The following is a 14,596-nucleotide window of genomic DNA, read 5'->3' on the forward strand; positions in this document are numbered from 1 at the left end:
CCCACTCACCATCCACTTCTGCTAGGCATCATCTGTCCTGGCACATGTCCTGCTTACACTCTCTCCATCTGTCTTCATGCAGGACAAACTGGCTCACAACAAGAGGAAGAGATCCCAGATGGGTGGAGGGATGCCAGAGCTGAAGGTCCTCACGGACTGTGAGGGGACAGCCATCCACCTGGCCATGGAAGACATTGCATTCACAAAGCCCAAAGTGGAAGAATTGCCACAGCATTCACGCACATCAGTGCAGGGACACAAGCCTTGGTGGGATCTATTTTTCGAGCCGCCTCAGGATCACAATCTGGTACAACATGACACTGTCAGATCCACAACATGAAGAGATAGGTACTTCCCAGGGTGCCAGCAATTGGAGGTTTGCTGGAGGCCAGAAATCTGCTACATCCCAGTCGGATGGCATGCCTCTGGACTCAATCATGCCTCAGTTGTGTGGAGCTCCAAAGTCAAAGGAGGGAAATCCTTGGATTGAAAGGCTGCATGGAGGAGGCCGTTTGCCTTACGTCTGAGATAATTGTGCCAACACTCTAGTTCAAAAATGCCAACAGAGCTAGGGTGGTGGCTGCTGAGGAGACCTTGGGCCAAGAGATTTGTTGTGCATTGCTAAAGGACATGCACTCCATGGTACAAGGACCTGCTGGTATCCATCAGCGCCTTGACCAGTGGATGGCGGAGCTTCTCAACCTCATTCCAGCTGCCCCACTATCCTAGAAAGGAAGGCGGAGCACTTGAGCACCAAAAGGGAAGATCAGCTAGTTCACATCCGGGGGGCATCCTCTTAGGTGACTTCACCCCATCCCTGCAACCCCACCCAACCTGCACATCCCTGTACACGAACGGGTAATTTTATCATGGCCAATCTAGCTAAACTACATATCGGGGCTGCACGGTAGCATGGTGGTTAGCATCAATGCTTCACAGCTCCAGGGTCCCAGGTTCGATTCCCGGCTGGGTCACTGTCTGTGTGGAGTCTGCATGTCCTCCCCGTGTGTGCGTGGGTTTCCTCCGGGTGCTCCGATTTCCTCCCACAGTCCAAAGATGTGCGGGTTAGGTGGATTGGCCAGGCTAAATTGCCCATAGTGTCCTAAAAAATAAGGTTAATGGGGGTTGTTGGGTTACTGGTATAGGATGGATACGTGGGCTTGAGTAGGGTGATCATTGCTCGGCACAACATCGCGGGCCGAAGGGCCTGTTCTGTGCTGTACTGTTCTAATTCTAATTCTAATTCTAATCTTTGGACCATGGGAAGAAACTGGGGCACCCAGAGCACCTTAGGGCAGCACGGTAGCATAGTGGTTAGCACAATTGCTTCACAGCTCCAGGGTCCCACGTTCGACACGGGGAGAAAGTGCAAACTCCACAGTCACCCAAGTTCGGAATTCAACCTGAGTTCCTGACGTTGTGAGACAGCAGTGCTAACCACTGTGCCACCACGCCACCCTACTTTAGTATAACATTCAAGCCTGTAAATAAACTCTACTAATTGCACCTTTTCTATGACTCCTTGTTCCGATGAGCTGTATTCCTGTAATTCTTGAATAGGAAAACTTGATTCCTGTACAAGAGAAAGACAGGGTGACCAGTTCAGGGCTTCAGTGTGCTTTGTGCAAAGTTCCCAGCTTAATGATGGTGTCTGTTCACAGTGACTGAACACAAGTCATGCTTGTATCTCATAGGGAATGAGATATTCTCACAGGGCTCGCACATCTCATTCATGACATTGTCCACAAAGAATGCCGTAGGATCAGAAGAGGCAACATTTTTCTCTTCGCCGTGATATAACCTTAGTCATTGAGACCAAGCAAGCTGTCATCAGCCAGGCAGGAGTAAGACACTCATAGAAACTCTGTGGAGATCCATGCTGTTAGTTGTTGTCATCCTCCTGGAATGTAGGAACTACAGGCAATCACCACCCCCCATAAGAGGAGCCTTACCCCACCAAAGGGTGGATGTTGCCATCGGTCAGATGGGGGTGCAACACTCACAGAGGCCATATGAAGATAAAAGGATGTCCTTACTGTATCTCCTCATCACCCTTCATGAATCTAGTGGCAATGAGCTTGGCTGCTTCATCTGGACATCGCGACTGCCTCATGGCTTACATGCCCTCTCTTGAGGACCTCCTCAGCTTCATCCCCTTCGATATCCTACTCATCGGAGGAAACATGCAGCTTCTCTATCTCCTCCTCAACCAGCTTCTTCCCCCATTGCAATGCCAAGTTGTATAGGACACATCAGACAACCTACTGCAGGCTGTATTGCATGGCTCTACCAGATCAGTCCATGCACCAGAACGTCACCTTCAGTATACCTACATATGGTTCCACCAAAATGCCAGTTGCAGCACGAGTACAATTGTATCTTGTCTCAGCTGCACACTGTAGCCTCTGCATCGGCATCATTAGCACTTCTTCAGTGTGTAGTCCTTGTGCATGAGGAACCAACCCTGCAACCACTGTGGACCCGAAAACATGCCAGGGATCTGAGAGCAGCACAGAATGTAGGAGTAGTGCATTCCCTTGAAAGTGAACACACACGCACAAAGCATTTGGTGTGGTCACAAATCAACTGAACATGTAGCAAGTGAAAGCCCTTGCGCTTTTCATTGTTCATAGCTTGATGCCACGGAGCTCTGAATGCCATGTGAATGCAGTCCATGGTACCCTGCACCCGCGGGAATCCAGAGATCTGTGTAAAGCCCATTGCCCTTGCTTCCTGGCATGCCTGATCGCAGTAGAAATGAAGATTATGTCCGTCACCTCCTGGATGCACTTCATAGAATAGAATCCCTACAGTGCAAGAGGAGGACATTTGGTCCATCGAGTCTGCACCGTTCCATGTCCCATTCTATCCCTGCAACCCCATAACCTAATCTTCACATCATTGGACACTAAGGGGCAATTTAGCATGGCTAATCCACCTACTCCATACATCTTTGGATTGTGGGAGGAGCCGGAGCACCTGGATGAAATCCACGCAGACACAGGGAGAAAGTACAAACTCCACACAGACAGTGTGCAGTGGTTTACAAAATCCCACAGAGGTCACCTGTGTAGCTCTGGAAGGAGCCACTGGCGTAAAAATTGATCGCCACAGTAACTTCCCGTGACACTAGCAATGGATGCCCACCAAACCGAGGTCAGTGACCATTTGTTAGAACTAACGCAAATTGTGGATCTGAAGCATTTTGACCCTATTTTCTGTTTATATTTCAGATTTCCAGCATCTGCAGTACTTTGCTCTCCAATTGTATGCATTTGAAAGCATGCTAGTTTCAATTCAAGTTGAGAAAATACTTTTCACTCAATGCAAAGTGTCAATTTTCTGTAAACAAATCCCACTTGTGTGGATAGAAAGCACATTATTGCAGGTCAGTAGGTTGTTGCTAAATTACCCTAGGTTTTGTAATTTTTAAACTTGGAAGTGAAACCAGAAGTCATGAGTTTGGGTAGCACAGTGGTTAGCACTGCTGTCTCACAGCGCCAGGGACTCAGGTTCAATTCCGGTCTCAGGTGACTGTCTGTGTGGAGTTTGCACGTTCTCCCCATGTCTGCGGTTTCTTCCGGGTGCTCCGGTTTCCTCCCATAGTTAAAAGCTGTACAGGTTCGGTGGATTGGCCATACTAAATTGTCACTTAGTGCCAACAACATAAGGTGGGATAATGGATAGAGTGTGGGAATGGGCCGAGGTAGAGTGCTCTTTCCAAGGGTCAGCACTGACTCGATGGCCGAATGGCCTCCTTCCACACTGTAGGGATTCTATAATTCTATGATTCCAAGCCCCAAGGTGCCAAATCTTGCAGAAGGTGGCAGATGTGACCAATCAGTTCCCTGGACATGCGTATTCTTCGTCAACACTGGACATCTGCAGGTATGTTAAGCGCTGTCTGTAACCCTGGTTTTGGCATGTTGCCTCTCTGGGGTTCATCCACTGTGTGTGGAGCAGGCCCTGCCATCCTTTCCTCATCATGTGAACCATGCATTTAGTGAACCAGATGCCTCCATTTACTTAATCCTCTTCTCCTGGCTATAAGTGAGAAGAATGACAAGATATTATCAGACTCCATATTTTGTAGTTCCCCTCACTGCAGTATCAGAGAGACAAGACAGTTAGTATTTGTCCCTTGAGGACCACTCTTTGTCCATTCATCATCTGAAACCGCCTCTCAAAGTCCACTGACTCTTGTCCTGGCCACAACATCAATGCCCAGTTCTAACTTCACATTCTGCTTTGGCAACACACACCAATCTTACCACATACCACATGTATTAATGGTCACAGCTTTGTCCAATCTACTGCTTTCTGCACTTTAGGCACAGGCATTGTCCAAAGCTTCACTACAAGGCCTTGCGTTGAACTGGCCTATGGGGGGTCACTTACAATTATGCACTTCAACACACAGCAAAAGATTAGGAATGCATGTAGGTGAAGGGCACACGTTGGTAGAGCGTGGCTTTTGATCCATCGCATCCAGTTTTTGGGGAGAAATTGGTCTGATTATTTGTGGGAAAGTCTAAAATGCCGAAAATCCAGAAAAAGAATCCGGGGAAAAGTGGGCGAGTGAAAGTCCGCCGGAGAGTTCGGTGGGGAGTCCAGCAGGAGGAAAGATGACAGGTGCAAGTGTCTTGAGTGGGGCCACACCCATTACGGTAGTTAAGCTGGCTGAAGTGGTTGTGGGGGAGTTTGCACGGTTGTTTTCCAAATACGTTGAGAAGTAATGCAAGGGAAATGAGTGCTCAAAGAATGGACGGATGAGACTCTTGCCCCGAAGAAGGAGACTTTGTCAAGGACATCAACGGAGTTGTGAGAGCAAGCAGAGATGGAGAAGGAAGTAGAGAAGGCATTGTCATAGCACAGAGACCAGTTAACCTCAATGGGAGAAGAGCTGCAGAGGGTGATGGAGTATATCAAAGGGCTGAGAGTCGAAGTGGAGGACCTGGACAATAGCTCACGAAGACAGAATCTAAGGATTGTGGGACTGCCTGAGGCGCTGGAGGGCAGGATGCTGATGGAATATTTTGCGGAGATCATAGAATCATAGAATTTACAGTGCAGAAGGAGGCCATTCGGTCCATTGAGTCTGCACCGGCCCTTACAAAGAGCAACTCACTCAAGCCCATGTATGTACCCTATCCCCGCAACCCAGCAACCCCCATTTAACCTTTTTGGACACTAAGGGCAATTTAGCATGGCCAATCCACCTAACCCACACATCTTTGGACTGTGGGAGGAAACTGGAGCACCCGAAGGAAACCCACGCACACGCAGGGAGAACGTGCAGACTCCGCACAGACAGTGACCCAGTCGGGAATCAAACCTGGGACCCTGGAGCTGTGAAGCAATTGCGCTAACCACTATGCTATCGTGCTGCCCAGATGTTCACCAAGTTGATGGGGGAAGAGGAGGACCCATCCCTCTACGAATTGGACAGGGCTCATCGATCACTCTGGCCAAAACCAAAGGCGAATGAGCCACCAACAGCTGTGATAGTATGCTTCCACAGCTATCAGGTGAAGGAAAAGGTGCTGAGATGGGCGAAGCTGAATCTAGAGGTGAGGTGGAGAGGCATTGGTATTCAGATAAACCAGGATCTCAGGGCGGAACTGAGAGAAGGCTGTAATAACCTATTATCTAGATTAGTGTCACAAGTAGGCTTACATTAACACTGCAAAGTCTGATTTGGGGCAGTCTACCCGGCAAAGTTGAGGGTCACACACAACTCCAAGGACTTCTACTTTGAGACAGCGGACGCAGCGGAGGTGTTTGTGAAAGCTGAAGGATTGGGACTGAAATAAGTTTAGACTTCGGTGGTGTTAATTTTTTTTCTATTGTTTCTTTTCTTCTTTCACTTTTTTCTTTTGTTTTTTTTTCTCTCTGCTTAAGTTGTATTTGACAAGGCATGGTTTGGAGCTTTGTAGTGATTGGCTGGGATTTGCTTCCGGTTTGAGAGATAACTGTGTTGGGAGTTTGGAAGGTTTGGGTGAGGGAGGGTCTTGATGTGTTTTTTCTATGTGGGGGACGAGGGTCTGGCAGCGGCCACCTCACCAGCAAATGTGAGTTGTCTAGTGAACGGGAGCGAGGTGTGGTTGGGGGGGTGCTGGTGCCATGGTCATTGGAACCTGTATGGACAGGTTTCGATCGGCCTGGAGGTGTGAGTGAAGGGGGAATGGGGATAACACTGGGCAAAGTGGTTTTGAGAAGGTGTGGCTGGGGGGTTTCTGGGAAGGGGGAAGGAGTAGAGGGCTGACGGTGACTAAAGTAATCTATCATCTACAATCTTTATTAGTGTCATAAGTAGGCTTACATTAACACTGCAATGAAGTTACTGTAAAAATCCCCTAATCGCCACACTCCAGTGCCTGTTTGGGTATACTGAGGGAGAATTCAGAATGTCCAATTCACCTAACAAGCACATCTTTTGGGACATGTGAGAGTAAACAACAGCACCCGGAGGAAACCCACGCAGACACGGGGAGAACGTGCAGAATCCACACAGTGATCCAAGCTGAGAATCAAACCCAGGTCCCTGGCTCTGTGAAGTAATAGTGCTAACCACTATGCTACCGTGCCACCCTAGAGGTAGGGTTGGGTCCCACCTGTTGGGTGGGTCCAGGAGTAGCGGTTATGACTGATACGAGGGGTGGGGTCAGTGAGAAACCTGCGATCCGGGATTTGATGTGGAATATGTGAGGACTGGGGGGGGGGGGGGGGGGGGGGGGGGGGACCGGGGGGGACCAGTGAAGCAGAGCTTGGAGAGTTGATGTGGTGCTATTGCAAGAAACCCACCTGAGAGTGAAGGGCCAGGTGAGGCTACCTGGGTGCGTCAGGTGTTCCACTTGGGCTTTGATAGTAGGGCCCAGGGATCGCGATTTTATAATAATAATCTTCATTGTGACAAGTACGCTTACATTAACACTGCAATGAAGTTACTGTGAAAAGCCCCTAGTCGCCACATTTTGGCGCCTGTACAGTTACATAGAAGGAGAATTCAGAATGTCCAAATTACCTAACAGCACGTCTTTTTGGGACTTGTGGGAGGAAACCGGAGCAACCGGAGGAAACCCAGCGCAGACACGGAGAATGTGCAGACTCCGCACAGACAGTGAGCCAAGCCGGGAATCAATCCTGGGATCCTGGCATCATGAAGCAACAGTGCTAGCCACTGTGCTACCGTGCTGCCCTGCAGTGGGTACAAAGATGAGATTCCAGATGGGGAAGATGGGGGCTGATCAGGGGGAAAGGTTTGTTCTAGTAACGGGTGCTTTGGAGGGGTGGTTGGTGGTTGGTTGGCATATATGTCCCAAATTGGGACGACGTGGGATTTATGAAGAAGATGTTCGCTGCCACACCAAATTTGGATACACAGGTGGACAGAGAGGCAAGAGAGGAGTGGCAGTGTTTGGCAGAGGAAATTTTGGAGGTGGATGGATGGTATGTAGAGGATCTGACTCCGGATCTCCTGGTGAGGAGAAGGGAGTTACAGGAGAGGTTTGACCTTCTGGCCATGAGAAAGGCGGTTTGGCAGTTGAGGCAGGGGAGGGGGCCCTGTATGAGTATGAGGAAAAGCCCAGCCTCTTGTTTTTCTGGCCAGCTCCCCCGGCAGGCGGCTGCGAGAGAGACTGTTCAGGTCCGGAATGGGACAGGGGAGCTGGTGGTGGCACCAGAGCAGATGAACAAGGCATTTGAGGAGTTCTATAAAAATTTATATACGTCTGAGCCTCCAGAGGATGAGTTGGACATGAGGGAGTTTTTGGGGGGATTGGAGTGTCCCGAAGTAGGAGGGGAGGAGACGGTCGGGTTGGAGGAGCCAGTGGAGGTGGAAGAAGTGTGAGTAGCGATAGGAAAAATGCAGACCAGTAAGGCACCGGAGCCGGATGGTTTCCCAGTTTTATAAAAAGTTTATGCATAAGTTGGCACCGGTGTTGGTGAAGATGTTTGAGGACGCGGTGGCTAAGGAGCACTGCCAGAGTCAATGGGGACAGGCATCCATTTCACTGTTGTTTAAGAAGGACAAGAACCCAGTGGCGTGTGGGACGTATTGGCCTGTACCTTTGTTGAATGTGGATGCTGAGATATTGGCGAACAGGTGGCATGGTGGCGCATTGGTTAGCACTACCTCCTCACGCCACCGATCCCAGCCCCAAGTCACTGTCCATGCAAAGTTTGCACATTCTCCCCTTGTCTGCATGGGTCTCACCCCCATAACCTAAAGATGTGCAAGGTAGGTGGATTTGTCATGCAAAATTGCCCCTTAATTGGAAAACAAATATATCGGCACTTAGGCTGGAGGAGTACCTCCTGAAGGTGATTGGGGAGGATCAGATCGGGTACGTAAAGGGCAGACAGTCGTCGTTGAATGTGCCGTATATGTTGAATGTGGTGCTTTCTCCAGCAGAAAGGAGGGAGGTGGAGGTGGCGCTGAATGCAGAGAAGGCAATTGATCGTGTGGAGGCTTTGTGGGTGAGGATGGAGACAGGTTCTTGTCAGGTTGGTTGGGGTTGTGACGCTGGCAACGCCGCTGCTTCTGTTTGCCCCAGTGATGTTCTCTGTGGTGGTGGCGAGGCTGAAAATATGGAGGCAATTTTGGCAGCACATTAGGTTAAGGGCGAGTTCGAAGTTGATGCCGATCCGAGGGAACCACGGGTTTGAGACACAAAGGATGGATGTGAAATTTCGGGGATGGAAGGAGCGAGGCTGATGGAAATGAAGGACTTCATTTTGAAAGGGCGGTTTGCAAGTTTGGAGGAGTTGGGGGAGAGGTTTGGGGTCCCGCGTGGCGAGGGTGTCAGGGACATGCAGGTGCAGAATTTTGTGAAAAAAGTTTATCCGACCTTTCTGGTGGCACCGCCCTCCTCATTGCTGGAGGGGGTGTTGTCAGTGATAGGGTTGGAGGGGGAGGGGGTCATCTCGGAAATCTATGGGAGGACTTTGGAGGAAGATAAGGCATCCTTGGAGGGCGTGAAGGCTAAGTGAAAGCAGGAGCTGAGGGTGGTGTTGGAGGAGGGTCCAATCACCTACACATGTTCTCATCCTGCCTAAAGTTTTTGGACATCGTTCTTCAGCACCATATCGGTAATCTTGCATGTGGATTAAGAGCTCAGTCCCCTGAGAGCTCTATTAGGGGTGTCAGACGTGCCAGAGCTGCAGAAGGGAGCGGGGCAGATATTTCAGCTTTCGCTTCGTTGATCACTCACAAGCGGGTTCTGTTTGAGTGGAGGTCAGCTCCTCCACCCAGTGCCTCGGTGTTGTTGGAGGATTTAGTGGAGTTCTTGCACGTAGAAAAAGTGAAATTCGCTTCAAGTGGGTTGAGTAAAGCATACAATAAAAGATGGGTTTTGTTTATACTACATTTCGGGGAGTTGTTTACCATCAACTGCGAGTGTGGTGAGGAGGGTGGGCGGGAGAGGAGGGTGTTGGGTTTATTTTGAATAATAATGTTATTAGCGTTAAATGTGAAAAATGTCAAAATTTGAATAAAATACTTTTTTTTAAAGTAGCTGCTTGTCCAGTCAACCAATGATACAGGCACACCATGGCAAACATTAATTTTGGTCGTCAGGGGTTGTATCTTGACAGCAATCAGTGGCACTCACAAACCTAAGTGGGCTTGAATATTCATAATTGTTTAACTTGTTTGACTCCAGATATGTCAAATACATTACAGCTCAGTGGTCTCAGCTGCAACGGTCATCTGTCACTTGTCCTTCAGTTTTGCTTTCATTGAGCATTGACCTTTGGTCTCCTATTAACACATTCTGCTATCTTACACTTATGCCACTATCAGCACTTATTTAGTCCTTAATGTCGCCATTAGCTCTCCCTTTGTCTTGTGACCATGACATCAAACTCTCACTAGCTCTGACCTCTCCTTGACCTTCTATTCTGCCCAACCTCCTCCACCTCCCGCTCCCACTCTCCTTTCAGTATTCCTTTGTCTTGAATTACCATGTGCATTCAAATTTCCATACAATCTCTCTCAGGTATTCAGCCATGCCAATGGAACACTACTGCTTCATAGGCTATATTCAGGTAACAAACCTTAGGATTACTTTAAATACCTGATTTCTCGCTAGTCAACTTCACGAGGCCTGCACTTCTCAGCTTTGTCTTTAATTTTAATGAACAGTACCTTGTTCAAATTCCTATTCCTTTGACTTCAATCTTCTTGGGCCTTCTCTTTTCTAGAACTACTTGTTGTTTAGTTTCTGGCACTATTTTTCCATGGAAATAACTACTAAGTGGCATTAATTAAAAAAACAAAGTTCTGATGAAACGGCATCAACCTGAAACATTCATTTATTTCTCTCTCCACAGATGCTGCCTGATCTGCTCAGCTTTTCCAGTATCATTCCTTTTTCTTATCAACGTAATTTGACTTAAAAGAAAACAAAAGCTCAGGATGTACAGGAAGGTTAGGTCACATTCAAGTAAAAGGGATTAACAATGATGGACAGGAAGGAGCTAGGGGGGTTAGAATCAGAGATGGAGATTACTTGGTCTGGATTCACACTGTCGGGATTCTCCTCTGCACTAACAGTGCTCCGACACCCGAGGATTTCCCGATGGCGTGGGACTGCCCACAATGGGAAACCCCATTGGCCGGCTGGCGGGACGGAGAAACCCACTGCTGGCGAGGACACGCCGCACCAGTTTTTTTTTATTTGGAGGCTATTACAAGGGACATTTTATTATTTTAAGTCCTATCTGCAAAGACTTGTTAAGTAAAAATCCAGTTATATGACAAAACTGGTTGCCTGTTACCTGGAACCTCAGAATAAATCCCAAACTTTCCAACTATTTAATTCCCTTTGCTTTTCCTCTCTTATTCGTTTACCTTTAAACCAATTTGCAGTCACCAAAACTTCACAATCGTGAGGACTTTTGCTTCTTGTAATAAATCTATTCTGTGGTCTTTATTTCAATCACTAATAGGTTGAAGCTATGGCCTCTACATCTATTAGATCTACTACTGTACTGGGAGATCACCCTCTTGCACTATTGCAGCCTTTTTCTCTGGTACGCAATCACTTTCTGATACAGGAGTCACTTCTGGATTCACCATCAGCTCAGTCTTATACTGCATATTCTTATTCTCCACTCTTTCACCCTACTCTGCTACTTCATGGACCTTACATCCTAGCCATCATCCTGAATATTCAACCAATATTTAAACATGCCAGTAGCTTTTCTATACGTTGCAGTTATCACATCCTTTGATTCACTGGAACCCTTTGAAATTTGTTTCACCCAAATGTTCTCTCCAAACAACTGACTTGTGGATGTGATAGCTTTATCCTGTGTGTCATCATCAGTCACATTAACACCACACAGCCCTTGATTGGCTGCATTTTGTTCCTCAGGACTTTCATCACAAAATGAGCATTTAAGCTCATTTATAAAAGAAAGTCCCTCATTCACTTCTATCAGTTGCTTAGAGTCTGCAATTTTATAATTAATTCCAGTCGATGTTGAAGAATATACCTCAAGACATTGACATGCTTATCAGTACTGCCATGCCATTACAAGCTATTTCAATTTGCTATGATTATCTCTTTTACAATACACCAAATCTCCTGAATTAAATTATTTCTCAAATGGTTTTATATATTGCCTCAATCCTATTTGACTTTTCTCCAAAACCTTAACTTTGATGAAATCCCATCTCCCTGCATGTAAAGATTTAATTATGCAGAAAAAACAAATTGGTTGTGGGAACTTCAAGCACAGGAGGACTAGCACAGAGAGCAGAAAGAAATTTGGGATGTTGCCTACACATCAACTGATAGGGACCCTCACCTCCAACCATTTGCAATGAACTCTTTGAATGAACCACACATTCCAGGAAAGTTGTCAACTTGGTGAATCAACTAAACGTTTATGCAAGTCACTGATAGCTAGCCTGCTAGCTGCAAACATTAATTTTAATCACGGATCATAAGACCATAAGACATAGGAGCAGAATTATCCCACTCAACTTATCGAGGCCGCTCCACCATTCAATCATGGCCGATATGTTTCTCATCCCCATTCTCCTGCCTTCTCCCCATAACCCCTGATCCCCTTATTAATCAAGAACCTATCTATCTCTGTTTTAAAGACACTCAGTGATTTGGCCTCCACAGCCTTCTGTGGCAAAGAGTTCCACAGATTCACCACCCGCTGGCTGAAGAAATTCCTCCTCATCTCTGTTTTAAAGGATCGTCCCTTTAGCCTGAGATTGTGTCCTCGGCTTCTAGTTTTCCCTACAAGTGGAAACATCCTCTCCACGCCCACTCTATTCAGGCCTCGCAGTATCCTGTAAGTTTCAATAAGATCTCCCCTCATCCTTCAAAACTCTATCGAGTACAGACCCAGAGTCCTCAACCATTCCTCATACGATAAGTTCATCATTCCAGAGATCATTCTTGTGAACCTCCTCTGGACCCTTTCTAAGGCCAGCACACCCTTACTTAGATACGGTGCCCGAAACTGCTCGCAATACTCCAAATGGAGTCTGACCAGAGCCTTATATAGCCGCAGAAGTACATCCCTGCTCTTGTATTCTAGCCCTCTCGACATGAATACTAACATTGCATTTGCGTTCCTAACTGCCGACTGAACCTGCATGTTAACCTTAAGAGAATCATGAACACGGATTCCCAAGTCCCTTTGTGCTTCTGATTTTCTTAGCATCTCCCCCTTTAGAAAATAATCTCTTGCACAACTTCACATTTTTCCACATTGTATTCCATCTGCCACTTCTTTGACCAAGCCTGTCCAAGTCCTTCTGCAGCCCGCCTGCTTCCTCAATACTACCTGTCCCTCTACAGATCCTTGTATCATCTGCAAACTTAGTAACAATGCCCTTAGTTCCTTCTTCCAGATCATTAATGTATATTGTGAAATGTTGCGGTCCCAGCACCGACCCCTGAGGCACACCACTAGTCACCAGCTGCCATCGTGAAAAAGACCCCTTTATCAGACATGACTTTTTCCCCGGGTGGAACACACCATTACAAGGGGACATAAATTTAAGATAAATGGTGGAAGATATAGAGGGGATGTCAGAGGTAGGTTCTTTACCCAGAGAGTAGTGGGGGCATGGAATGCACTGCCTGTGGTAGTAGTTGAGTCGGAAAATTTATGGACCTTCAAGCGGCTATTGGATAGGTACTTGGATTAGGGTAGAATAAGGGAGTGTAGGTTAACTTCTTAAGGGCAGCACGGTAGCATTGTGGATAGCACAATTGCTTCACAGCTCCAGGGCCCCAAGTTCGATTTCGACTTGGGTCACTGTCTGTGTGGAGTCTGCACATCCTCCCCGTGACTGCGTGGGTTTCCTCCGGGTGCTCCGGTTTCCTCCCACAGTCCAAAGATGTGCAGGTTGGGTGGATTGGCCATGACAAATTGTCCAAAATTCTATGATTAACCTAGGACAAAAGTTCGGCGCAACATCGTGGGCCGAAGGGCCTGTTCTGTGCTGTATTTCTCTATCTATCTATCTATCTCCACTCTCTGCCTTCTGCCAGTCAGCCAATCTTCTATCCATACCAGAATCTTACTCTTAACTCCATGAACTCTGAACTTATTTAACAGTCTCCGATGCGGCACCTTGTCAAAGGCCTTCTGGAAATCTAAATAAACCACATCTACTGGTTCTCCTTTGTCTAACTTCCTTGTTACTTCCTCAAAGAACTCTAACAGATTTATCAGACATGACCTCCCCTTGACGAAGCCGTGCTGACTCAGTCCTATTTTATCATGCACTTCCAAGTACTCTGCGATTTCATCTTTAATAATGGACTCTAAAATCTTACCCATGACTGAAGTCAGGCTAACCGGCCTATAATTTACCATCTTCTGCCTCCCTCCCTTCTTAAACAGCAGTGTTATATTAGCCACTTTCCAGTCCTCTGGGACCCTTCTTGCCTTCAGTGATTCCTGAAAGATCACCACCAATGCCTCCACCATCTCCTCAGCTATCTCTTTTAGAACCCTGGGGTGTAGTCCACCCAGTCCTGGTGATTTATCTACCTTCACACCTTTGGGTTTCCCCAGAACCATCTCCTTAGTGAAGGTCAGTGCACTCACCTCTGCCCCCTGATTCTCCTGGAGCTCTGGCATCCCACTGTTGTCTTCCACCGTGAAGACAGATATTAAGTAACTATTCAGTTCCTCTGCAATTTCTTTGTTTCCTATTATTACTTCTCCAACCACATTTTCCAATGGCCCAATGTCTATTTTTGACTCTCTCTTACCTTTTATATATTGAAAAAAAACTCTTCCTATCTTCCTTTATATCACTAGATATCTTGCACTCATATTTCATCTTCTCCCCCCTTGGTGCTTTTTTAGTTGTCCTCTGCACACTTTTAAAGGCTTCCCAATCCGCTGGCTTCCCACTAATCCTCACCAATTTGTATGCTTTTTCTTTTGCTTTTATGCTGTCCTTGTCTTCCCTCGTCAGCCATGGATGCCTTGTCCTCCCCTTAGCATGTGTCCTCCTCCTTGGAATGAATTTCTGTTGTGCCTTCTGAATAACCCCCCAAAACTCCTGCCATTGCTGCTCCACTGTCTTCCCTGCTAGGCTCCTTTTCCA

The 14,596-nt window shown here is 47.1% G+C and overlaps 1 protein-coding gene across 3 annotated transcripts in view; it reads right to left on the minus strand.

Annotated features, from left to right (window-relative positions):
- LOC119979068 (complement receptor type 1-like) overlaps window positions 1-14,596 on the minus strand; it is a 333,444-nt gene that overhangs the window by 294,262 nt on the left and 24,586 nt on the right. The window lies entirely within an intron of this gene.

The sequence above is a fragment of the Scyliorhinus canicula genome, chromosome 15 (genome assembly GCF_902713615.1).
Source record: "Scyliorhinus canicula chromosome 15, sScyCan1.1, whole genome shotgun sequence".
In the NCBI taxonomy this organism is placed as follows: domain Eukaryota; kingdom Metazoa; phylum Chordata; class Chondrichthyes; order Carcharhiniformes; family Scyliorhinidae; genus Scyliorhinus; species Scyliorhinus canicula.